The sequence below is a fragment of the Castor canadensis genome, chromosome X (assembly GCF_047511655.1).
Source record: "Castor canadensis chromosome X, mCasCan1.hap1v2, whole genome shotgun sequence".
Taxonomy (NCBI): Eukaryota; Metazoa; Chordata; class Mammalia; order Rodentia; family Castoridae; genus Castor; species Castor canadensis.
The window spans coordinates 92,572,087-92,596,206 of NC_133405.1; the positions used below are offsets into that span (position 1 = coordinate 92,572,087).

At 41.6% G+C, this 24,120-nt stretch overlaps 1 pseudogene; it reads left to right on the plus strand.

Annotated features, from left to right (window-relative positions):
- The first annotated feature begins 799 nt into the window (after positions 1-799).
- LOC141419479 (metallothionein-1 pseudogene) overlaps positions 800-24,120 on the plus strand; it is a 32,571-nt pseudogene continuing 9,250 nt past the window's right edge.

Below are 24,120 nucleotides of genomic sequence, written 5' to 3' on the forward strand. Positions count from 1 at the left end.
TGTCCTTTGGGATACTTGTCACTTTGGGGAGAACGGGCATCAGCAGTGCTAAAGCGCAACTCCTGCTAAGATCACCAGTGACCAGCAAGCTACTAAACTAAATGGCCACTTTGTAGTCCTCATCTCATTGACCCCTCACCAGCACTGACACACAGTTCCACTCTTATTTTGAATGCGTGGTCTCAACTTCCTTGACAACTTGTTCCAAGACTTACTTAGACAGAAACTCTACCATAGCTAATCATCAGCTGGGAAAATTCTTCACAGATTGCTCCTCATCCTCTTCCTTCTTCTTCACCTTTCTGATCTTGCTACCTAAGAAATCTCATAGGCATCTATGAGATTCTATGAGAATCAATTGTGTGCTGATGAAAAAATGCTCATTGTAAGAAATTCAAATAATACAGAAAAGTACAAAGGAGAAAGTAAAAAAAAATTACCTTAAAATGCCATGCTCCAAGACTGGCATCATTAAGATTAGCTGAATGTTTCAGACATCTCCCAGTGCAGAAGAAAATATTAAGTTCTTCTTTAGGATGACGCACTGGTGGGAAATGTTTTTCTGTCTCTTGGGTTGTGTTCTCCTTCCAATTTGGTTTTCAACCTGTCTGCATATTATATTCTTATTTGCTTTATTCCTTTGCTATGTTTGCATAATAGCCTATTTCTTTCCAATTTGTTCATACTTAAATGAAAAGCTCTGTTCAGTCTGCTATCTTCTGTGGTATGGGGTGGGTAAACTCTCCCACACTCACCTGAATTGGAACCATTTTGCCCCCTTCTCAGGACTAATGTGAACATGCGTCAGTCATCCATCTCGCTGTACCTTAAGAGTTCACAGAGAGGCAGTGGTAGCAGTAGTGATGATGGTGAACGGTTACTTGGAGCGTCTGGGCTCTGCTGATGTTCCATTGGTGGCATGAGGTTTTCCCACCTTGTTTTGTTATGGCTTGGTGAGCCTTTTGCTGGCCTTCACCACTTTTCTCAGGCGGCAGAGGAGGAAAATTCTGAGATTTGACTTTATTGTATCATGTCTTTCCCTGGCACCTGACAGACAATTTATATTTCCAGGCATCCCTTCGCTTTTGTTTTCTAGATCCATATAACCAACAGGATCATTGGCATCTCCTCTTCCTTATTTTTAGACAAGGTCTCACTGTTGGAACTGATAACCCTCCGGTGCTGAAAACAGACACACAAGAGACAGAAAATCTTGACAAGGCAATTTCTCTTAATCAAGAGGGTGCAAGCATGTGCTCACTCCCGCTAAGCAACATGCAAGCACAAAATGGCTGACAGTGGCTCCTCCTTATATCCCTGACGCAGTTGTACCTGCCCCTCACCTGGGATTGGTCCAGGTCAAAGGTTCACAGTCTTTCCTGATTGGCTAAAAGGCTTGGGGGATGGGTTAGGGCATACAGTTTGGCGGGTAATGGAGTTGTACAGGAATCCGGAAGAAGAAGCAAGGACCCTTTAAACTTGCAAGTCACCTAAGAGGCAACCTGAGGAATTTTTAAGTAACCTAAGAGGGTAACAAATACTTTGATAGAAAAGATCATTTTTCTTACATCACTAAGTGGTTGCCAACTCAGTGAGAGGCAGTTCTCATGCTTCAGCCTCCCAAGCAGCTGGATTACAGCAGTGTGCTACCACACCTGGTTTCTCTTGCTTTGAAAGCAGTGGATTTTGGGGTGTTTATTTTACAGAAGCTTACGTCGTGTCCTAGCTAATACAGGGTGTGTAAGGCCTGCAAAAGGAATCTAAGGCTCTCTTGGACCCTGGCCTCCGAAGACCCAGGATGAGGCTTGGCTTCAATCAACGTTGGAGCCTGGGGTATAGGCTCAAAGTTCCTGAAAGCTTTCCAGAAATTAGATTTTCACCATGCAGCCTGACAAGAAACACAGTTGGACCTTGTCCCTGGTTTTTGTCACAGAGCTCCTAAAAACAACCCTTAGAATTTCCTCAGCATCTCTCATAGGGTGTGGCACCCAGGGTCTTTGGCCTTCCCGCCAAACACTTGGTACCTCATGTTTCCTGTGTAGATGTTTCACAGGCATCCCTCGACTTCAGGAAGCAAATCAGAGCTGATGTAAATGAGTGATGGTGTTCTCGATGCTCTCAGTTATTGAGCAGCCTAAGGGTGGACATGCAAGGGAGGCTAATCTAACAAGAGGAACTCTACTGGGAAAAGCTTCCCTCCATGCATGGGATGGTTAATTCCATGTGTCAACTGGAGTGGGCCATGGGGTGGAGTCTCTGTGAAGGGGTTTCCAAGAAAAGATTAGCATTTGGGTGGGTGGCCTAAGGAAAGTGGATGGACCTCCCCAGTGCAAGGAAGCATCACCCAATCCATAGAGGGTCTGAGTGGAACAAAAGTCTCCCCCACATGGCTATCAGCCTTTCCATCAGGCCGTGAGGAGATTAAGTCTGCGTTGTCTGAGGAAACTGGAATGCTTGCCACCCCTCAGGCACTGCAAGACCGTGCTGAGTCTCCTCTGGACTCACACTCACAACCCATCTTTCCCTCTGGGCCTGTAACTACCTTCAAGTCCCAACAGGGCCCTAAAAGTGAAGCCAAGTAGGACCCCTGAGGAGGTGCCTTGCACTCCCACGGAACTATTTGAGCTCTCTGATTTATACAGACGGAAATCCCGGGGTCTGTGTGATAATGGATACTGAGGAGGTGGCAGGAAGATAAAGTTGGCTCACACTAATTTATCGACAGGGGCTCACTTAATAGAGAATCTGCACTTAATGGCGCATCTTCACTTCTTGCGTGTTTGTCTGTTCGTTCATTGGTTGACTGGTTGTCTCCAAGAACCAGAGCTGGGTTCTTTGGTCTAGAAATGGTAGAACCGGAACTGGAGCCAGAGGAATGCAGGTGAGACTTTACTAGGATATCTGCTGAAGGAGATGCAGATCTGACCAAGAGCAAGTCAGGTTTGGCTCCCCAAACAGGGAAACGGGATAGCACATGTAGGAAGATTCCTGCCCAAAGTCCCCATCCAGGTCCTTCATGCAAATAAAGGATTCAAGCTTGCGGGGTGTGTGTGGGCCTGACTGGTCAGTGTCAGGTGTGCCAAGCAAGAACAGGATTCCAGTTTGCAGAGTCTCCCTTCCTGGCCTTGCACTGTCTGAGCTCAGTGGTAAGCAGCTCATCGGTCAGCCTTGACTACTAACTAGGGTAAGGAAGGTTTTCAGGAGGTTGACCCCTGCCTGCATCTGGGAGATCAGGATGTGTTTGTGGCTGTTGTATTTTGAAGTTGGGGGCCACTTGTGTGATCCCTGCATCCCCATTTCTGTCCTTACGTGGCTTTGCTGGGAAAACGTCAAGCAAGTATAATCCCCTGGGGCCCCTCCCAGCATTTGATAGTTTTATCTCCTTTTTGGTTGGTGTCAACTGTCTCACAAAATGGAAAAAGTGATGGCCCACAATGAGTGAGTTGAAAATGTCTGCTTTTCCTTGAGTTAATGTATAGGAAGGGATTCAAAAGTTCAGAGAGACTGTAGTGTTAGAGCAAGTTTGTCATTTATGACCTTTTCATCCACACTGAGGTGGTCCAGAAGACATATGTTTCAAGCCTACTGTAAGAAATAAACTGGTGAGAGGATCTGTGGCATCACTGATGAGCTCTTTGGCTACTCTTCTCTGTAGGATAGATTGTTGTTACCATGAGAGTTGCAACCATTCAATTGGAAACTTGGTTGCAAGAGGAGGAAGTGCATCCCTAGGTAGCAGAGGCCCAGTGGCAGTGTTTAACTGCCAAAGGCTAGGTGGGCGGAGTGGCCATAACAGCAGTCATGATTACCACACTTGAGCCAGTTTATAGACAAAGAACCACTGAATGAAAGAGAGGGTGGGTCTTCTTGAGGAAGGACCCCATGTACTAACAAAAATTAAGACTGCGGTTTTGCCTTCAGCCTTCCCAAAAAGGCCTACAGTCTCTTACCAGAGTACCAAAACACTGGGAAAGAACATAATCAGACCTTTGAAGGACTGGATAGTGACTGTGAGCTGGCATGGACTCCAGGAAGCCCGAGGCATCACTGTCGCCCTCCAGAAGGTCAGGTGATCAGTGGAGTTTGAGCTCAGGGCCACAATGAGTTGTGAACCCGTCCTGTGGTTATTTTCCCAGTTCTGGAATGCAGAATTGGAATGACATCCTCAGCAGCTGGCACAGTTTCCCACTCTGGCTCTGTGGCCCCTGAAGTGAGGATAACTTTTTTAGCACATATTAATTGCACAAAGCAAGAGGTTTCATTATAGTATTTCCACAAGTGCATATATTGTAGTTTGATCATCTTCATCCCTTCTAGTACTCTTTCTTATCCTCTCTCTCCTCTCCCACGTTGTTTTTACAATTTAATGGTTTTCACTATGACATTTTCATATTCATCTCCCATTGCCCTTTCTTTTCTCCCTCCCACCTCTCTTTCCCTTTCCCTCTCTTGCAGTTTCCACCCCAAATATTTCCCCTTTTAAGTTCATGTCTTTTCTTCCTTTTTTTTCTCAGATCTAGATGCCACATGAGAGAAAACATGCAAAATTTGTCTTTCTGAATCTGCTTTGCTTCAGTTAACAAGATGACCTATTTCCATCTATTTTCCTGAAAGTGGCACAATTTTTTTGTGGTACTGGGGTTTGAACTCAGGGCATTATGCTTGCTAGGCAAGTATTCTATCACATGAATCATGCCCCCAGCTCTTTTTGCTTTAGTTGTTTTTCAGATAGGGTCTCACTTTTTTTTGCCTGGGTTGGCCTGGACTGAGATCCTCCTACTTATGCCTCCTGCATAACTGGGATTTACAGATGCACAGCATCACACCATTACACACAGCTTGTTGGTTGAGATGGGGTCTCCTTAACTTTTTGCATGAGCTAGACTCAAACAGTGATTCTGCTGATCTCTATCTCCCAAGTGGCTAGGATAACAGGTGTAAGCCACTATGCCTGACCCCCATTTCATTCTCCTTTATGGCTGAATAATTTTCCATTGTGTACATGTACAAATTGTGTGCAAGTTTCTTTATCCATTCATCAATTTTTGGGCACCGAGGCTGATTCTGAGGGTTTTTTATTTTGTTTTTCATTTTTGCCTGGACTAGGGTTTGAACTCAGGGCTTCACCCTTAAAAGGCAAGCACTGAACCATTTGAGTCACACCTCCAGCAGGCTGATTTCATAGCTTGGCTATTGTGAACAGTGCTGCAACAAACATGAGTGTGCAGGTGTCTCTATTGTATGCTGGCTTCCATTCCTTCCTGTATACACCCAAGACTGGTATAGCACAATCATATGGTGAGTCTAGTTTTACTTTTTTTAGGAACTGAAACAAGGGCTATGGTGGGAAAGAGCAAGAGGAAGCCCCTAGAATTGCCTCCACCAAAACCCAGCATAGCTTCCCTTCTTCAACAAAATGACAGTCTCAAAAGAGAATGACCTTTCCCTTCTTTTCCCATCGTCCTGTCTCAGACTTGGATGTGTTGCACAGCATTTGTGATTATGAGGAAAAGGTTGAGAAAATTATGGGATGTCAGCATTGACATTTAAATCACTAAACCAAGTCCAACAAACACCTTCATCATGTGTGTGTGTGTGTGTGTGTGTGTGAGAGAGAGAGAGAGAGAGAGAGAGAGAAAGAGAGAGAGAGAGACAAAGGGGGGTGGGTTACTTTTAGCTTGGGGACAGCATTATTTACGGGGACTTTATTAAATTTCATTTTATTTTTGAAATAACATACATTAATAAAATTAGAGGATTTCATCATGATAATTCCACACATATGTACAGTGTACCTTGAACATGCTCACCCTCTCCATTATATTTCCATTCCCCTCCTTCCCATCCCTTTTTCAAACAGTGCTTGGTGGGTTTCATTATGCTGTCTTTGTTTATATGCAGTGTACTTCCATCCTCTTCACCTCTCAGTATCCTTTCCTTCCCCTCACCCCCACCAAATGTGAAAATTCAAGTCCCATTTAACTTTCTCCTGTTTGGATACTAATAAATATCTACACTGCTACCTGCTGCCAAAAGAATTATTGAGACACTCTTATCACACACACACACACACACACACACCTCAAAATGAAGATAAATCAACTTATGATTCTCTCCACTAAACTTGAGTCTCTGCCAGTCTCTTCCATTTCAATATTTTGCACACAACCCACCCAGTTATCTTATGTCAAAAAACGTGATTTTCTCTGAATTTTCCATCCCACACACATCCCAACACTCTATTACCTAACATTATCAATTACATCTTTTTTTTTGTGATGCTGGAGATTGAACCCAGGTCATGAGCATGCTAGGCAAGCACAATACCACTGAGCTACATCACCAGCCAGCCATTCATGTCTTTTAAATATCTCTCCTATCTTTCCATATCAGCTGCCATTACTCCAGTCTACTTTGCCGGTACTCACCTGGACCTCTGAAAATAGTTCTTACCACAACTCCTCTGGCCCATCTTCAATACATTCTCCAAAGCAGCAGTAGTACTGTTTTAAAGAAAAACATATCTGATTATCTCTGTCCCTTGCTTTACAATCTCTAATGACTTCCCACTTAACTGAGAATTAAGTCCAAACTTTTTACAGGACTTATAAGACCGTATGTGATATAACCCTGGCCCCACCTCTCTAGTTTCCCGTCACCTTTGGTCCTTCTCAATCTCTGGACTATTAGTAATACTGATTTTTTCAATTTCTTGATTACATAAACTCCTTTAAGCTCCCTCTTTTACCTTTGGTGCACTTTTCTGCCAAACTGTGCCGCAATCATGCTTCCTCATCATTCAGGTCAAGCTTTAACAACTCTTCCATGGACTCCTGAGACTAGGTCAAGTCCCCATTTAAAGCTATTCCAGTACCAAATTGTTTTTCTGCATCTTTAACTTATGACTATTTTCTTGGAGCCTTCAAATTTTGACTAAAGGCTCAAAACTGAAACAAGTATCTGACAAGAACTTTCACATGCTATTTTTTTGGCAGTACTGGGACTTGAAGTCAGGGCCATCCCCTTGCTAGGCAGACACTCTGCCCCTTGAGCTATGCCCCAAGCCCTGTATGAACTTCCACATTTTAAATAGGAGCTGCCAGACACAATTTTGCGGATGTTTTAGTAGAGGGGAGAGTCCACAAAAAAAAAAAGAAAGAAATTTGTAAAATGTGCTAAAAGCCAATCATGGTTGGTGCTGCAGGAAAAAAAAATCAAGCAGGGGCCAGCAATCAGGAGTGTGGCATGGGTAGGTTGAAGTGTCAAATAGGGTGGTGAGAGGAAGCTTCACTGAGAAGGTAATGTTTGAATAAACTGCAGGAGCTGAGGAAATGAGACAGGTAGTTAAGAGGAGAAAACATTTTAAGGCGTAGAGAACCAGTGATGCAAGTTGTCAGAAGCAGGAGCGTGTGCTGTTTAAGGTCCAGCAAGGAGGTCAGTATAGCAGGAGTGTGGCAATTGTGGGAGGAAGACTGAGGTGAGAAGGCCATAGAGATCACTGTGGATTCCTTGAGACAAAAGTATACAAAGAGAATTTTAGGCATAGTGAGCACTATGGCCTCCCTCATCTTAAGTTAATGTGGGCTGCCACAGAAGAAACACTCACAGAGATTGGGGTGGTAACCCAGAAGAGATCATGCGCAGGGTTCTCCCTGAGCTGCAGAAACAAAGATGAGAGAATACTTTTTTTGGGGGTATGGGAATTGAACCCAGAGCCTCATGCATGCTAGACAAACAACCACTGACTTACATCCCCAACAAGAGAATTCTTGTCATGTGATCTCAAGACTTTAGGGTGTTTGTAAAGAGAAGGACTGGGACCTGCATGAAGTAATGCCTGGGGAACATTGCAGTCCAGGAAGGAACTGAGCACAGTGCCCTTTGGAAAGGACCTTCCCCCCAGAGGGCAGCCTAGCAGGGTAATGGGAAACCAGAAGAGGGAGGCAGTGGGAATTGCAAGGACAAAAGTAACTTGGAGGTGGGTGGGTTGAGAGAACAGTTGGAAAAATATCACCTGCTTCAGGGAATAAGGCAGCCCTGTGGCTCTAAGGAACCCATAAATGCTTGGATGTGTGTTGCAGTCCAGGACGCTAGTGTTTAGAAATAGCAACAGTTACTAAGACTTTGTCCCAACCACTAACAACTTCCTCCACCTCCAACTCTGGAAGAGACAGTGGGATTTGAGGGAGGGAGCAGAGGTGTCAAAGGACAGACTACACCCTCTGCAAGTCCTATAGCTAGGAACCTGGAGCCCAGCCCAAACTGAGTGGTGAAAATGAAGAGAAACTTTAAATGAATGAGAAGTTGAAGACTTTATTTAGAATGGATTAGGCTTTTAAAAAATAGTCTGACTTTTAAAAATATTCTGAGTAGTTTATGTGGAGTTTTCAAATACCTGAAAATGAGACTGTTCTTCTTTAATGAAAGTGATAGGAAACTGTGGGACCAGCATGAGATGCTGCCAGGCACATATTGTAATGTGCTCAAAATGGTTGAAATGAGAAAGGATTTCACATTGTGCCCGGACTGAATTCATCTCATTCAAGAAACACTTACTTATGTAAAGTACATGGAACCTATAGATAGCTGTTGCTATTTTTTTTTACTTGCATTAATAGCCCAAGATAAATTTCTTTAGTGCTTGAATTAGGCAGCCTGAGGCTTGGTTGCTTGACACCAGGAACCAGGACTCCTCACAGCATTTTAATCCCTGGGTCCTATTGTTCCTGAAACCTTGAAGTATCTTTGCATTTACTATAATTTGATTGTTCACAGATTTGATAGCTCCTTGTATTCAGTGAGTCAATACTTTTTTTCTTAAGAAATTGAAAGCTGGAGTTCTGTCACTTTGCAACTGAAGAATCCTGTCTAATCACCTTGATGCAGGAAGGTAAAGTTCAGATCTGGATACATGAGGAGAGAGTGCCAGGTTTCTAGCTAATTGCCAGAAACCATGGCTTAGATGAGCCTTTTGCTCCTGGTCCTGAGGCAGGCTAGAAGTAGGAAAAGTTTGGGGCTCATGTAGGTTGCCTGGGGATGGGTCAGACCATACTCACCTGGCTGGGAACCGCCCATGCCCCTCCCCACTCATTCGTCATTGGGTGGGAACCTCCTGTTCTCCCCTTCGCATAGGTTATGTACGTTTTTAAAGCACCTGAAGAACAGAAACATGCTCTCTCAGCTTCCGGCTTCCCCCTGGGCCCCACTATACTTCTCTTTGTATTTCTCTTCCCTAACTTTTGATAAACTCCCTTTACACCCACGTGTCCTGCCATGGATTCTTTCTGGTGGGATACAAAGAATTGAAAGTCTTCTGATCACAAACGGCACCAGCACCATTAACATTTTTGGCAAAGCCACCAAGGAGTTAAAAAGGTAAAATGGTATGTTGATTGATTTGTTTTCTTCTAAGCCATTCCTCCCTGTTCTCTTCTGGTCCTGTGCTCCTTCTGCATCAGCGTCTCGCCCAGAGCAAGCTGCTGGGAGATGCTAGGATGTGCTTTATTATTAATCCAGCCCAACATGGCACAAGGCACGTGGAGCCTAGTGCACCCACGAGCAGCTGTGGTGGGTAGATGCGCAGCTGGGAAGGGCTGAATTACAGAGGTGGCCAGTGCTCAGCGTGCAAGTTCACCATCTGGCCCAGGTGGAGAGGGCGGGAAAGAGTACCCATGAGGCCTTAAGTTATTGTCCTTGGTAGCCCCTGCCTCTCTCCTGAGGCTGCCATGTGTCTGCATACTTCCCTCCCCCTTCTCCCTTCTCATTGCTCCCTTTCTAATTCCCAGGCCCAGGTAGCCACATGGCCCAAGAAGCATGCTAGCAATGGCGGGCCTCAGCCTTGGTGGCCAAGCCTGTGAGTGAGAGGGCATATCCCACCCAACCAGACTCAGGCCTTGTCTCTAAAGTGAGAACAATGGGTCAGATTTAAAAATATTTACACGAAATAAAGGAAATGCAAATTAAAACCACACTAAGATTCCACCTCACTCCTGTTAGAAAAGCCATCATCAGCAACACCACCAACAACAGGTGTTGGTGAGGATGCGGGGGAAAAAGGAACCGTCTTACACTGTTGGTGGGAATGTAGACTAGTACAACCACTCTGGAAAAAATTTGGAGGCTACTTAAAAAGCTAGACATTGATCTACCATTTGATCCAGCAATACCACTCTTGCGGATATACCCAAAAGACTGTGACACAGGTTACTCCAGAGGCACCTGCACACCCATGTTTATTGCGGCACTATTCACAATAGCCAAGTTATGGAAACAGCCAAGATGCCCCACCACTGACGAATGGATTAAGAAAATGTGGTATCTATACACAATAGAATTTTATGCAGCCATGAAGAAGAACGAAATGTTATCATTTGCTGGTAAATGGATGGAATTGGAGAACATCATTCTGAGTGAGGTTAGCCTGGCCCAAAAGACCAAAAATCGTATGTTCTCCCTCATATGTGGACATTACATCAAGGGCAAACACAACAAAGGGATTGGACTTTGAGCACATGATAAAAGCTTTAGCACACAAGGGAGGGGTGAGGATAGGTAAGACACCTAAAAAATTAGCATTTGTTGCCCTTAACACAGAGAAACTAAAGCAGATACCTTAAAAGCAACTGAGGCCAATAGGAAAAAGGGACCAGGAACTAGAGAAAAGGTTAGATCAAAAAGAATTAACCTAGAAGGTAAGACACACGCACAGGAAATCAATGTGAGTCAATGCCCTGTGTAGCTATCCTTATCTCAACCAGCAAAAACCCTTGTTCCTTCCTATTATTGCTTATACTCTCTCTACAACAAAATCAGAAATAAGGGCAAAATAGTTTCTGCTGGGTATTGAGGGGGTGGGGGGGAGAGGGAGGGGGCGGAGTGGGTGGTAAGGGAGGGGGTGGGGGCAGGGAGAAGAAATGACCCAAGCCTTGTATGCACATATGAATAATAAAAGAAAAATAAATAAATAAATAAATAAATAAAAATATTTACACGAAATTTAGCTTTGGGCCCTGGGGTGGTTTTCTGAGTTTGGGTCTTTGTCTTGTTAAGAGAGACATTGAGTAATGTATGGGTTCCTGCTCTAATTGATAGAGAATTTGTGTTTGCCTAGTTCCTAGGTTTGGGTTTTTGGTTTTTTTAAACTCACTTGTAAAAACTTCCCTGCTCCAAACATAGTTGTTTAAGATGTGGATTGCTCTAGGGTAAAAAGTGAATTAGGCTTTAGAGTAAATTTAGGCTAACTTTAGAATTTCCTCTGATGACCTCTAAGCTCTGGATAACTAAACTTAAACAGAGATTAGTGGAGTTGGAAAGTTAAATTAAAGTGATTCATGTGACTACCATTTCCCTATTGCCTGTCAGAGGAACCCAGGATGGGCCTGTGTCCCGAGTAACTGGCCTTGCCTATCAGCGCCAGCCTGGGAGCCTCAGCTTGGAGACTGGGAAGCTTGAGCGCCACCCAGGCAGCAACAGATGCCAACTCTGCTGCTACAAGCTAAAGGCACCAGCTCTGGTGGCTGCAGCCTAATAAAATGTCATTTTTTTACACTAGAATATGAGTTTTAAATATATACTTGAGATAAGGAGAATTTAATGGTACTAATTAATGGTTTTGTTTTGTATTTCCTTACAAAACTTTAAGTGTTCTCTGTTGAGAAAGAAAGTACTGCTGCAAAGTACAACATAAATAACATGTTTTTTTAAAAATGCCCCATTACCTACAGAAAAAATTAAGCTTACTTACAGCCAAGAGGTTAAAAAAAATGGGTCCTTATGTGTGAGTATCTTAAATAGGCAATTTATTTGGTCTTTTCATTAGCATGCCTAACTCATGGACAGCTGTCTCTCAGGGGAAATTGTCTTTTATTCCTAAAACGGATTGCTAGTTTGAGACTGTAAGTTGCATGTAACATGTCCTTGTGTTCCACTTGAGAGAACTTTGAAAAGATCATGTGACTCCAGATGCAGATGGAGTCAATTATGCCAGACCTCTAAAAATAAAGTCAAGAGATTTTAAAAGGGGGCTCTTACCCATGTGCTCTAATATTTAAGCCTTCTGGGCTTCTGGCAAAAGGCAAAGTCATGTCTTTGGCCAAGGCCTTCTATTTAAACAAAGGCAATATAACTGTCAATGGTATCTAACGTCTGCTAGGGACACCGCAAGTCTTCTTTCTGTACAGAACTGACACATTGATGTTTATTCTCTAGCCCCTGCTACACCTAGCCCTGTTGGGGCTGGAGACCTAAGGCAGATGAATGGGCATCCCATCCCCCATGGAGAGCAATATCATTCCTGCATCCTAAAGAAGAGATGCAGGGTCTGATAGATCTGCCACAGGGCCGATGAGCAAAATGCTCTCAAGATTGTTTCCCCTCTCTCAATAAAGGTGCAAACCAAACCAGTTCACTTAAGAACGCCCTCGAATCCATGGCCAATGAGAAAAACCCACCTAACCTGGAGTTAAAACGTCCATAAAAACCTCAGCCTTCACCTGAGCAGCGAGCTAGTGGTTTCTGGGCTCCGCTGCACTTCTCTAGCTATAGCCTTTCCTTTCTCTGTGATAAATCCTACTTTATATAGCAGCTTTGCCTCATCATTCAGCTGTCTCATGAGCCAGTTCCCTGGCCTGTGAAGGCAAAGACCCTCAACACTTCCTGCAACACTTGGACACCAGTATGTAACAGCCCCTAGTAAAGTCAGCTCTTAATTTCCCACTATTGTGACAGTGCAAAATAGAGGGCCACCTAAGAGTTAAAAATAACTACAGATATAAACACCTATAGGCAAAGTAACCATAAGACTTTATGATTACTTTTCAAAATGAAAAGTTAGATTCTCTATCTTTCCTGCTACACCTGGCAGGGCCCCTTCTGATGCTCCTATCATTGTTAATGTTCAGGTCATGCCTTCTAAATCAGATTTATTTCTTCCAGAATGAAAGCCTTTAAGATCCAAATCATAAGACAACAAGGCTATTGATCTCTACAAATGAACGCGATCTCCATGAGTAACCCAGATCTCCATGAGAAACCTTAATTATAATGGGCAATAATTCATACACCTTGTGTCCAAATGAGTACCAAGGGAAAAAATAGGAGAGACAATTCCCCTTGTAGGTAGGGTCTGCTGCCCCTTGTCAGCTCGAAGCAATTTATTGGGAAGACCTTGAGGTTTCCAAAAGATTGCAAAGGAGAGCCGAGCATCCAGATTCCAGGAAAGGCAGAAACTAAGCAAATGCTGGGAAGCTCATGAGGAAAAATTTATGGACATTTTCTGCAGAACTCCACAGTTAATATGACTTACTTCACCTCTGCCAATCTTTTCTCTCCAAAATAAAATTCTAAATTCCGAAAAAGAATCTAATTTTCCTAACTTGGGCCAGGAATCCAACCCTGGACCAATTATTGGTGTGTGTGGTACAGTATTAGCCAACAGGTGTATCCCTACCTGCTCCACCCCACATCCCAACTGTGAGTAAGTAGGGTGCCATCCCTGGAGAGAAGCAGTCAGTTGTTCCCTAAATTCCACTCCTTTTCTTCCTGGAACACATCCCCCCATTCTAATGTATTCAAACATGCTTCAGGCTGTCACATACACAACTGCAAACATGCAAGTGCCTTTTCCAACATGAGACAACTCAGATTCAGGTTCAGTTACTCTATCTGAAGGTATCCAGAAGCAAGTTGCTACTTCCTCATACCCACAATCCCAGAAACATCCATTCCTTACTGAGCTCAAGTTTAGTACAGACATACATGTTGCAAATTATAAATTTAGGCAAAACCAACAATAGTGGGAAATGGAAGAGTGAAGAATTAAAATTTATAGTAGCTCCTATTTTTAAAAGAAAGAAGCTAGCCAGTGGCTCACACCTGTAATCCTAGGAACTCAGGAATCAGAGATCAGGAGGATTGAGGTACCAAGCCAGCCTGGGCAAATAGTTCATGAGACCCTATCTTGAAAAAAACCATCACAAAAAGGGCTGATGGAGTGGCTCAAGATGTAGGCCATGAGTTCAAACTCCAATACTGGAAAAAAAAAAGAAGAAAAGGAAAACAATAATTTTCCAAGGTTGGACTCTTCAGCAGTTCACATGAAAATGCTTTTGGAGTCTAAATCTTTGTATGGCAAGTGGCTGGACGATCGAATTTCAACCTTGCATTACTCATTCCGTTTTACCTTTTAGGGTTCTTTATCTGAGACTTTTTTTAAGTACTGGAGTTTGAACTCAAGGCCTCACACTTGCTAGACAGGCGCTCTACAATGTGAGCCACGCTGCCAGCCCTTAGAGTTCTTTATCTGATGTATATAGATTAGAATCAGATTCAGGTGTACACAGACGTTTAAGAAAACAAAAGTTGACTTTTCTATCTCATGTAAAGGACATCTGGAGGCAATCAGTCCAGGATGGTTTTGTGACTCTGCAACCCATCAGGGTCCAGCATTCCTCTGGTTCTTCACTCTGCCATCCCTACAGTGTGGCTCTCTTTCTTATACTCTAAGATGACATCTTGATCTTTAACTATCTTACCAACATCCAACTAGCGGGATGGAGGAAGGGTAGAACTGTGTGGCCTCTCCCTTTGAAATAACTTTGTAGAAGTGTTTTACCCTTCTTGTGCCAATAGGCTGGAACCTTAGTCATAGATATGCAATTTGCTATGACAGAGTTGAGGAACATAGCTACTCTGTGATATTTTCCATGTGTACTTTCACATACCTCTTCTCCAGTCTCCTTCTCGTAAGTCTTGTAATCTTGTTTCTTCCATTTTTCTGACCAATTGCCCAAACTAGTGGCTAAATATTACTTAGTACAGATCTTATCTGAGGCCATCTTACCTTCTAGACAAAATGAATAATCAGATATAACAAAGTTTTGCCCTTGGCAAGGAATTCCTTTCTCAAATGTCTTTCATAACCACCTCTCAGTGGGGCTGTCATGCTGTGGCCATTTATTTCCCACTGGTCAAATCAGATGCTCAGTCTCAGGTCTATGGATCGTCAGTAACTCATGAGAAAAGGAAAGATTGGAAATCTATCAATACCAAAGCAGTATGTTCACCAGATTGTTCCTGATATTACAAGGTTAGTGTGGTTCCTTTTATCCTCTTTCCTCATTTCACTTCATTTCTACCTCTTCTGAAGCCTGGTCCACTCTTTTTTTGATTCTTGATATGTTCCTGCCAGCATCACTATCACCACCAACGTCTACCACATGCTTCTAAGAAACTTCCTTTTATTTATGTTGGTTGTACTTGATTGACAGCCCTAAATGAAGTAGGATTCAGAATATAGCTCCTTGGGAAATCTGGGATTTCTTAACTGGTTCTGATGAGACAGCAAACAGTGAAGCTCATATTCATATTTCTGGATAGAAGTATACTGGATAAATGGTAAGATTATTGCTTTGGAACACCTGGAGTAAAAGTTTTCATTGAACAAGCTTTGAAGGATCACAAAACTTCTACCAGACAATGTGAAGAAAGCATGAGGAATTCAAGTACTGTAGGTACAAAGACCTCACTATTAAATTTAATGAAGAAAGTCCTGATTAAGTCTCTTAGTCATCATTACAAATATGTATTAAAGCTCAAGTAGTTTCTGTGATTATGCAAAAGGATCTCACGTTACTTGGTTTTCAGGGTAAGCTGTATAACACCTGATAGTTCAGTATGACTAATATCAATTCAATTCACCAACTTTTCAAGGCTCTTACATGAAAAAAAGAGTATTAATTGGGCAGTACTGACACCTGGACAATTGGGATGGGCACCTCTGGGAGAATTTGTGGAAATTTTTTGTGGAGAACCCAAAACCACTCAGGACCAAAAGCAAAGTCAAACATAGAAAGACCAGCAGAATCTCAGGAACTTTTACAGGAATGGGTTTTGAGAGTGTCTGACAAGACTTTCGTTTGAGCTGAATTTTCAATATGTATGTATGTTCTTCATAGAATTTGAATTTTGTGAACTAGTTCCAACAACTTGGTATGGCTCCATGAATTTCCAGGGATAGTTAACATGAACTACATCTTTTCCAGGATTTTTCTAAAATGATTTGAAATACCAAAAATCCTTGGCATGTTGTAGAGAAAGTAATTTAAAACTTTGTGGAAACCAAGAGGTGAACTATCATGTATGTCATCCAACCTCCTGAGTAGGACCACAGAGTTTCCCTCTACAATTCAGAAATACAGCGTTGAAGAAAATGCCAGTATATGTGTATATATACATGTACATATGAATATATAATGATTTAGCTTGTTTTAATGTAGTCTGATATAAAAATGAAGACTTCTGCCTGGTACATTTGGCTTTAAAAATGTTAATGACTAGTCAATGTTTGTGTTATATGTTGTACATCATTATAATCTGTTGGGTTAATACCAAAATTATGAATCATGGAACTTTTACTTAGCACACATATAATCTACTGCAAACTTAAATACTAGCTTATAATATCTAACTGAATTATTGGATCCATTGCAGAATCATGCCTACATATCTCAGAAGATAGGCAACTAGCAAAAATAAACATTTCATTTGCATATTCCTACCCCTGTTACACTGTAAAAGTATAACACATATATATATATGTAAAAGTGTTCCATATATGTATACACACATATATATACACACATATATACATATATATATACTGAACAGCACAATGCAACTTTTGAGATTACCAGTTAAAGCAAGAAGAGAGGAGGTAATACTAATAATGCTGGCACTGGAGCCTCCCCTCCTGATCAGAAGTTTCAGCTATTTTGTCAACACTGGCTATGCAATGGGAATAAAATGTCATGCATGATTGCTTTGGAAAGTTTAAGCTACCCCCACATTATTTTGGTAGATACCCTGGGGGCACCAGTAGCATTTTCATATTTCATATATTTACCTTAGTCAATCAAACTGTAAGCTGTGAAGATTTTTGCACTGATTTTCATCACCTGCCTTGCCCTCATCAACTCATATTAGGTTAAGAGGAAACAAATTACAGCAGGTCAGGGGCTGCTGGATGGATATTGGCTAGGGGAATGTATAAATGTATGTGAAGACACCAAGGCCTCTTTCCCCATGTGGATACAAAAGCATATAACCACCATGTCTGAGCTGGGTTGCGGAGAATCCTGTTTGGAACAGGGGATAGTCATATACTCTGACTACACTGTGGAAAAATCTGGAAGTTTCTTTCTATGCAAACTTATATGATGGAAATGGTAGAAGTTTCTAGGGTGAAAGAGGTTGCAACTTTGCAGCTTGCTAGCTAAATCCAGCTGCAGACATGTTTGTTTAACCAGCAGTGTTTAAAAACTTTTTGAACTAGTTACTAATATTTTAAAAATCAGAATATTTTGAATGGAAATTTTCTCATGAATATTTATATTCCACAAAAAATATGAAGAGCTGGTAGCCCTGGTCTAGCATTCCTGCATGGCAGTGGTTGGAGCTGAATAAGGTGGCCCTTTTAAATGAGGCTGAGGCACTTTGGTTTGCTACAGCTCCCGCTTCTCCAAATTGTTTGACGACACTCAAGGGAGTGATCTGGTTCACTCATTTATATGACCAGTAGACTTTTGTGGCACTGGTGCTGGTTCAGCTGTGCCTTTTTATGGTGCTGAAGACTTGGGTTTCGTCTGGAATTTCCCTACTTCCTGTGGAAGGAATTCCACCCTTGATTGATTGGGTCCCAGCCATATCTAGTTGCTTTGGTAGGTAATCTTAACGTCCCACTCTACTTGTCCTTTATGCTATGTTGCAAACTCCAAAGCTATAATCACACTAGTATTTACGTGTTTAAGTGTATGTATGTTGAACATGTAAAGGAATATGTATCTATACAGACACATGTATACTTCCATTTGGGCAAAAGTTTATTTGGTTCCATAGAAAATGCCAGTGTGTTTTTAAAATAGTTTATCAGCTGTTCTCAATGTCCACTGAATGCTGAAGAAAAACACTGTAGCTGGAATGCAATCCAGATTTTGATGTAATTGTGGCAGGGGCCGGGTAATGACACCTAACCATCAGGGGAATATGGATACGATGACCATAATGGACAGCAAGGTCAGAATGGCCTAATATTAGAGATTACTGGCATTAGCCAGTTATCATGGAGTCTGAGTGAATGAAATTAACAAATAACACAGTGGAGTCCTACAGGGTTTGAAAAATTCTTTGAGACAGTCCCATCTTCTATAAGCAGAACAAGATGGACATGCTGAGATGAGTGAGTTAGATAACTTGAGGTGTTGACTTCAGGCTCATTTCTATGTTCCCAAAGCTGGAGGGGCTGAAGGAAAGTTCATTCATTCAAAAAATATTTATTTATTAACAGGTATGTGCTAGGCACTGTGGAGAAAGTAGGAAAATAGTCACAAGCCAAGATACCTGCTACTACAGGCTAGAAGGGAAGGCACTCATGTTGGTAAGAAGCAGTATAAAAGCACCACAGCAGAAATACAGAGGCCACAGGAATGGCCAATTTTTTTTCTTAGAAGAACTAACCTGAAGTAGGAGGAGTCAGCCAGGCAAAGACAAGCAAGGTGTGTTTCTGGCTGAAGAAATGGAAGGTATAGAGGACAGAGATGAGCGATAAGGGCATCTTCAAAGAATTTAAACAACAACTGTCTATACACAGAGAAGATTAGATACCATCCTTTTCCCTTCCATGTACTCTGAAGTTCATAGCCATGTTAGATTAAATGGAACAGGTGTTCTTTTAAATGTGTAGCTGAAATCACAAAAAGATGAAAGGAAATGCTAAGAATGAAGAAGATATCAAAACAATTCTGTAAGCACACAAGCTGACCCCCATGGCTTCCCTGAAGTGGGTTATTGGCTTTGGTAACATAGGATTTGGGGTTTATGACCATATGAGGATGAGAGACAAAGCCTTAAAGCAACTGCTGGTGGGAATTGAAAATTGCATCTCATAATTTCTAGTTAGAATTTATACTACCTTCATGGTTCAGCCTGATAAATTGACATTAAATGTGATCCCAGACTAGTCACACCTTGGGCTGCCTGCTTGGCAGAAGCAAACACAGAACTCTGGAGACAGACTCACCACAGAACTCCCACCAGGCTCTACCAAATAGAAGCTCAAATTCCAAAATCACAAGACACAGGAAGACACAATCTCCCATGAGCAAGAGTTACCAGAACAACAAACAGCATAATTAGACCCTTGGGAACTTCAGCTAATAGAATTTTCATATAGAGACTAGGAAATAGCATGTTTAAGTAAGAGACATAAAAGAAGACATGGAAAAATAAGAACAAGCCCGGAGTTGTAGCTTAGTGGTACAGTGCTTGCCTAGCATGTGCAAGGCCCTGGGTTCCATGCTTAGCAATACACACAGAACAGAACAGGAACTATACTATCTTAAAAAGATTACTATTTTAAAAAATTAACTATACTATTTTCAAAAGACAGCTGTGAGAGCTAGGTGTTGTGGTTCATGCTTATAATCCCAGCTTCTGAGGAGGTGGAGACAGGAAGAGTGTGGCTCAAGACCAGTGGGGCAGGGGGATTAATAAGACCCTATTTCAAAGAACAAGCTGACTGTGGTGGTGTGTGCTGTAATCCAAGCTACCCAAGAGGCATAAGTAGGAGAATCATAGTCTGAAACCAACCTGGGCAAAATCAAGAGCCTATCTGAAAAATAATTAAAGCAAAATTGGTAGAGCATGTCCTAGCAAGCATTAGGCCCTGAGTTCAAATTCTAGTACCACCAAAAAAAGAAAAAGATGACTGTGAAAAGAAACAAAGAAGCTTCCACGATTGAAAAATAGTCATTGAAAACAAACACCCAATATGCACATTAAACAGAACATTAGTCTGAAGAGAGATACAATGATGCAGGACACAGATAGGATGTGATTATCCAGAGCACAGCACAAAGGAGTATACAGCTACAGACTATGAAAGAGAAGTTAAAGAACACACAAGAGAGACTGAGAAGGATGGATATATACATAATACGTTCCAGGATAAGAGTTTAGAGAGAATATTTTAAAACTTAATGGCTGAGAAAATTTCAGAATTTCTGAAAGACATGAATGAATACTCAGCATTAGGAAGAACAAGTCCTGAGAAGGAAGGAAGGAAGGAGGAAGGAGGGAAAGAAGGAAGGAGGGAAGGAATGTATAACTCAGCCCATTACAGCAAAACTAAAGAACATCAAAGACAAATCAGGCAGAGAGAGAATGCTGATTACTACTAGACAATGGCAATTTCTTTCTTTTTTTTTTTGGCAGCACTAGGATTTGAACTCAGGGCCTCATGCTTATAGGCAGGTACTCTATCACATGAGCCACTGTGCTAGCCCTTTTTTGTGTTGCGTGTTTTCTCAATAGGGTCTCACAACTATTTGCCTGGGCTGGCTTCAAACTGAGATCCTCCTGATGGCTGCCTCTTGGATAGCTAGGGTGACAGGCGTGAGCCACCGGTGCCTGGCTTGCTTCCTTCCTCCCTCCCTCCCTTCCTCCCTTCCTTCCCTCTGTCTCTTATACTGGTGTTTGAACTCAGGATCTTGCACTTGCTATGCATGCGCTCTACATTTGAGCTCATTCCCAGCCCACAAAATGGCAATTAGATTTACTGACAACTTTGCGAGGAAAATAAATGTCAGGAGATAGTCTGGAATTTCATACTCAGTTATCCTATCATTCCAAAGCGAGGTAAAGGTGATGGTGGAGAGGCTCAAGTGGTAGAGTGCCTCTAGTAAGCCTGAGGCCCTGAGTTCAAACTCCAGTATTGCAAAAAAAAAAGTGCCAATTTTTGCTGAGCACTGGTGGCTCACACCTGTTGATCTTAGCTACTCAAGAGGCATAGATCAACACCTAGTTCGAAGCGAGCCCCGGGGAAATAGTTCACGAGACCCTATCTTGAAAACAACCCAACACGAAAAAGGGCTAACAGGGTGGCTCAAGTGGTAGAGTGCTTACCTAGCAAGGGTGAGGCCCTGAGTTCAAACCCCAGTATTGCCAAAAAAAAAAGTGAGGTAAAAATGAAGATACCGCAGACCAATGGACAGAAAGAACTCTTAAACAAGTACCTCAAGAAAATAATTATACCCAGAAGAATGGAGATGCAGGAACAAATGGTAAGCAAAGAAATTACTGAAATGAAGCATTGCAAGCCAGCATATTTTATATGTGTAAAAACAACTGAAAATCTTTGGGGATCTGTGGACAAAGGAGTCATTTGAACACCATCCATTGGATGCCAGTGCATGACTTGAGTTAATTCATAGTTCACAAATGAAGAGGAACACATGAACCAAACAAAAGTACATAATGGAAACCTTTATTCTAGCATTTTTCTAAGGGACTTCAGCCAGTTAGTTTAGTATATATGCACTACAGAAAGGGAAACACACTAACATTTTTTATTATTATATTCATATGTACATACAATGCTTGGGTCATTTCTCCTCCCTGACCCCACTCCCTCCCTAATCCCCCCCTGCCCTCTTACTCTCCCCTCAACCCCCTCCATACCTGGAAGAAACTATTTTGCCCTTATCTCTAATTTTTTTGTAGAGAGAGTATAAGCAATAATTGGAAGGAACAAGGGATTTTGCTGGTTGAGATAAGGAAAGCTATACAGGGAGTTGACTCACATTAATTTCCTGTGTGTGTGTCTTACCTTCTAGGTTAATTCTTTTTGATCTAACCTTTTCTCTAGTTCCTGGTCCCCTTCTCCTATTGGCCTCAGTTGATTTAAAGTATCTGCTTTAGTTTCTCTGCATTGAGGACAACAAATGCTAGCTAATTTTTTAAGTGTCTTACCTATCCTCACCCCTCCCTTGTGTGCTCTCGCTTTTATCATGTGCTCAAAGTCCAATCCCTTTGTTGTGTTTGCCCTTGATCTAATGTCCACATATGAGGGAGAACATACGATTTTTGGTCTTTTGGGCCAGGCTAACCTCACTCAGAATGATGTTCTCCAATTCCATCCATTTACCAGCAAATGATAACATTTCGTTCTTCTTCATGGCTGAATAAAATTCCATTGTGTATAGATACCACATTTTCTTAATCCATTCGTCAGTGGTGGGGCATCTTGGCTGTTTCCATAACTTGGCTATTGTGAATAGTGCTGCAATAAACATGGGTGTGCAGGTGCCTCTGGAGTAACCTGTGTCACAGTCTTTTGGGTATATCCCCAAGAGTGGTATTGCTGGATCAAATGGTAGATCAATGTTTAGCTTTTTAAGTAGCCTCCAAATGTTTTCCCAGAGTGGTTGTACTAGTCTACATTCCCACCAACAGCGTAAGAGGGTTCCTTTTTCCCCGCATCCTCGCCAACACCTGTTTTTGGTGGTGTTGCTGATGATGGCTATTCTAACAGGGGTGAGGTGGAATCTTAGTGTGGTTTTAATTTGCATTTCCTTTATTGCTAGAGATGGGGAGCATTTTTTCATGTGTTTTTTGGCCATTTGAATTTCTTCTTTTGAGAAAGTTCTGTTTAGTTCACTTGCCCATTTCTTTATTGGTTCATTAATTTTATGAGAATTTAGTTTTTTAAGTTCCCTATATATTCTGGTTATCAGTCCTTTGTCTGATGTGTAGCTGGCAAATATTTTCTCCCACTCTGTGGGTGTTCTCTTCAGTTTAGAGACCATTTCTTTTGATGAACAGAAGCTTTTTAGTTTTATGAAGTCCCATTTATCTATGCTATCTCTTAGTTGCTGTGCTGCTGGGGTTCCATTGAGAAAGTTCTTGCCTATACCTACTAACTCCAGAGTATTTCCTACTCTTTCCTGTATCAATGTTAGAGTTTGTGGTCTGATATTAAGATCCTTGATCCATTTTGAGTTAATCTTGGTATAGGGTGATATACATGGATCTAGTTGCAGTTTTTTGCAGACTGCTAACCAGTTTTCCCAGCAGTTTTTGTTGAAGAGACTGCTTTTTCTCCATTGTATATTTTTAGCACCTTTGTCAAAGACAAGTTGGTTATAGTTGTGTGGCTTCATATCTGGGTCCTCTATTCTGTTCCACTTGTCTTCATGTCTGTTTTTGTGCCAGTACCATGCTGTTTTTATTGTTATTGCTTTGTAATATAGTTTGAACTCAGGTATTGTGATACCTCCAACATTGTTCTTTTGACGAGTATTGCCTTGGCTATTCGTGGCCTCTTGTGTTTCCATATAAGTTTAAAGGTAGATTTTTCAACCTCTTTAATGAATGTCATTGGGATTTTGATGGGAATTGCATTAAACACGTAGATTACTTTTGGGAGTATAGACATTTTTACTATGTTGATTCTACCAATCCATGAGCATGGGAGATCTCTCTACTTTCTATAGTCTTCCTCAATCTCTTTCTTCAGATGTCGTTCACATCTTTTGTTAGGTTTACACCTAGGTATTTGATTTTTTTTGAGGCTATTGTAAATGGAATTGTTTTCATATATTCTTTCTCAGTTTGTTCATTATTAGTGTATAGAAATGCTAATGATTTTTCTATGTTGATTTTATATCCTGCTGCCTTGCTATAGCTATTGATGGTGTCTAGGAGCTTCTGAGTAGGGTTTTTTGGGTCTTTAAGGTATAGGATCATGTCATCTGCAAATAGGGATATTTTGACAGTTTCTTTTCCTATTTGTATTCCTTTTATTCCTTCTTCTTGCCTAATTGCTCTGGCTAGGAATTCCAGTACTACGTTGAATGGAGTGGAGATAGTGGGAATCCTTGTCTGGTTCCTGATTTTAGAGGGAATGGTTTCAGTTTTTCTCTGTTAAGTATAATGCTGGCTGTAGGTTTGTCATAAATAGCTTTTATAATGTTGAGGAACTTTCCTTCTACTCTTAGTTTTCTTAGAGCTTTATCATGAAATGGTGTTGGATCTTATCAAAGGCTTTTTCTGCATCTATTGAGATGATCAAGTGGTTTTTGTCTTTGTTTCTGTTAATGTGGTTTATTACGTTGATTGATTTTCGTATGTTGAAGCACCCCTGCATTCCTGGGATGAAGCCTACTTGGTCGAGGTGAATGATCTTTTTGATGTGTTCTTGAATTTGGTTTGCCGTATTTTATTGAGGATTTTTGCATCAGTGTTCATTAAGGAGATTGGCCTATAGTTCTCCTTTTTGGGGGTGTCTTT